Here is a 3,657-nt window from a genome sequence, read left to right on the forward strand (position 1 = left end):
GTCAGGGATCGGCGGCGGCCGGCGTCAGGGATCGGCGGCAGGGAGCCAGGCGGCGCAAGGTTCGGTGGCGGCGCGGGATCCGGGCCCGGGCGGGCCGGATCTGGGCCAAGCGGGCCCATGGCGGTGGAGGAGAGAGAGGGAGGCGCGTGGCCGCTTCTGATTGGCTGCGCGCGGCGGGGACGATGACGTGGCGCAACGCGATTTGACGGAGTGAGGTGGCCGGCGATGGTGGACATGTCCGGTGCGACACGGACGCGTTCGGATGCGCAAAGGAGGAAGATCTAGGGTTTGCACCGCGAAATTCGGAGGGAGAGACATATATATAGGTAGAGGGAGCTAGGAGAGTCCAAATGAGGTGCGATTTTCGACCACGCGATCGTGATCGAACGACCGAGAGGATGGAGGGGTTTTCGATGAGTTATTGGGCCACTTTGAAGGGGTGTTGGGCTGCAACACACATGAGGCCTTTATGGTTCCCCGGTTAACCGTTGGAGTATCAAACGGACTCCAAATGGCACGACACTTGACAGGCGGTCTACCGGTGGTGTACCAAGGCCGCTTGGCAAATCTCGGTCCATTCCGAGAATGTTTAACACCCGCTCATGAAAAGAGGCAAAAGGGGGCGCCGGAGGACATAGAAGTGTCGGATCGCAAAATGGACAACAGGGAAAATGCTCGGATGCATGAGACGAACACGTATGCAAATGCGATGCACATGATGACATGATATGAAATGCATGACACGCAAACAAATGACAAGGCAACAACAGCGAATAACTGGAAGACACCTGGCGCAACGGTCTCGGGGCGTTACAACACTCCACCACTACGAGAGGATCTCGTCCCGAGATCTAGGATGGCACCGGAGGGAAAAAGGAAGAAGAAGAGAACAGGTAAAACTAAGTTGCTTCTTTGACAAACGAGTGAAACCAAAGAACCTTGAAAGGTTAAACCATTTCGAGATAAGAATACAATGGAGATGATCGAAGTTGAAAACACTCCGCTAGATAAGAGGAGCAAGGAACATCATGAGAACACTGTAGGTTGAAAGACATGAGAAAAAGGGGTTGCAATGGGCAAGAAGTACATGCAAGCACTCTGATTGAAACGAGATGTACAAAGAATGATAAGGATCAATTATGACAACACTCCGGTTAAAACAAGATAGAGACGGAATAAGAATGATATAATTTGGACAACACTCCGACTGTAAATGGAAGGAATTGAATATGATCTTGACAAGATGAGAGGATACTTGAAAAAGAGGACACGACACTCCTGTTGAAAGGATGAGCACGAAAAGAACATGATCTTTGACAAAAATGGGATGATGGGTGAAGAAAGCAACATCATAATGCCTCCGGAACGAAAGAATAGAAGTTGGATCGTTGGAAAGGAAAGAATTGAGAAGAAAATGACAACTTCTACCACAAATGAGTTTGGAAAGCACCCTTCCAAGAAGGTGGGCTTATGGAAAACTGTTGGGGAACGTAGCAGAAATTCAAAATTTTCCTACGTGTCACCAAGATCTATCTATGGAGAGACTAGCAACGAGGGGAAGGAGAGTGCATCTACATACCCTTGTAGATCGCTAAGCGGAAGCGTTCAAGTGAACGGGGTTGATGGAGTCGTACTCGTCGTGATTCAGATCACCGATGATCCTAGTGCCGAACGGACGGCACCTCCGCGTTCAACACACGTACAGCTCGACGATGTCTCCCACGCCTTGATCCAGCACGGAGAGAGGGAGAGGTTGAGGAAGACTCCATCCAGCAGCAGCACAATGGCGTGGTGGTGATGGAGGAGCGTGGCAATCCTGCAGGGCTTCGCCAAGCACCTACGGGAGAGGAGGAGGTGTCACGGGAGGGAGGGAGGCGCCAAGGGCTCAGGTATGGATGCCCTCCCTCCCCTCCACTATATATAGGGGCAGGGGAGAGGGGGGAGGCGCAGTCTTGCCCCTTCCTCCAAGGAAGGGGTGCGGCTAAGAGGGGGGGAGGAGTCCATCCTCCCCAAGGCACCTCGGAGGTGCCTTCCCCTTTTAGGACTCTCCCCTTTTTCCTATATCTTGGCGCATGGGCCTCTAGGGGCTGGTGCCCTTGGCCCATGTAGGCCAAGGCGCACCCCCTACAGCCCATGTGGCCCCCCGGGGCAGGTGGCCCCACCCGGTGGGCCCCCGGGACCCTTCCGGTGGTCCCGGTACAATACCGATGACCCCGAAACTTGTCCCGATGGCCGAAATAGGACTTCCTATATATAAATCTTTACCTCCGGACCATTCCGGAACTCCTCGTGACGTCCGGGATCTCATCCGAGACTCCGAACAACATTCGGTAACCACATACAAACTTCCTTTATAACCCTAGCGTCATCGAACCTTAAGTGTGTAGACCCTACGGGTTCGGGAGACATGTAGTCATGACCGAGATGTTCTCCGGTCAATAACCAACAGTGGGATCTGGATACCCATGTTGGCTCCCACATGTTCCACGATGATCTCATCGGATGAACCACGATGTCAAGGACTTAATCAATCCCGTATTCAATTCCCTTTGTCTATCGGTATGTTACTTGCCCGAGATTCGATCGTCGGTATCCAATACCTTGTTCAATCTCGTTACCGGCAAGTCACTTTACTCGTTCCGTAACACATCATCCCGTGATCAACCTCTTGGTCACATTGTGCACATTATGATGATGTCCTACCGAGTGGGCCCAGAGATACCTCTCCGTTTACACGGAGTGACAAAATCCCAATCTCGATTCGTGCCAACCCAACAGACACTTTCAGAGATACCCGTAGTGTACCTTTATAGCCACCCAGTTACGTTGTGACGTTTGGCACACCCAAAGCACTCCTACGGTATCCGGGAGTTGCACAATCTCATGGTCTAAGGAAATGATACTTGACATTAGAAAAGCTTTAGCATACGAACTACATGATCTTGTGCTAGGCTTAGGATTGGGTCTTGTCCATCACATCATTCTCCTAATGATGTGATCCCGTTATCAACGACATCCAATGTCCATGGTCAGGAAACCGTAACCATCTATTGATTAACGAGCTAGTCAACTAGAGGCTTACTAGGGACATGGTGTTGTCTATGTATCCACACATGTATCTGAGTTTCCTATCAATACAATTCTAGCATGGATAATAAACGATTATCATGAACAAGGAAATATAATAATAATCAATTTATTATTGCCTCTAGGGCATATTTCCAACAAAAACATCGCAAAACTAAGGTGAAATTCTGCCACTAGCGGAAACAAAAGATTGGATTGATATGAACAAGGATACGAGAAACTTAATTCACTGGGAGGGTGACTGAAGAACTTGGGTCAATTATAAGCTCCATAAATAGCAACGATCCTTAGGGAAAGCTTTAGGTGAAATATAACCCAAGATAATTCCAGAAGAGATTGATGGATTGAAAAGATGTTTTGAACGAAGAGAAAATGATGGATTTTAGACATGTCACTCTTGAAAACATGTGAATCATGGAACATGAAGGAAATTATCAACAATGACATAACACCACCTCAAAAGATAAGAGGAGAAACAATTGCACTCCGGATTGCAAGATGAAGAATGCTTGAAGTATATCTTGACGGATCATAGCTTCGAGAGTGAAAGTGCGTTATATCGACTAGAGG

Source organism: Triticum dicoccoides, chromosome 5A (assembly GCF_002162155.2).
Source record: "Triticum dicoccoides isolate Atlit2015 ecotype Zavitan chromosome 5A, WEW_v2.0, whole genome shotgun sequence".
Lineage (NCBI taxonomy): Eukaryota > Viridiplantae > Streptophyta > Magnoliopsida > Poales > Poaceae > Triticum > Triticum dicoccoides.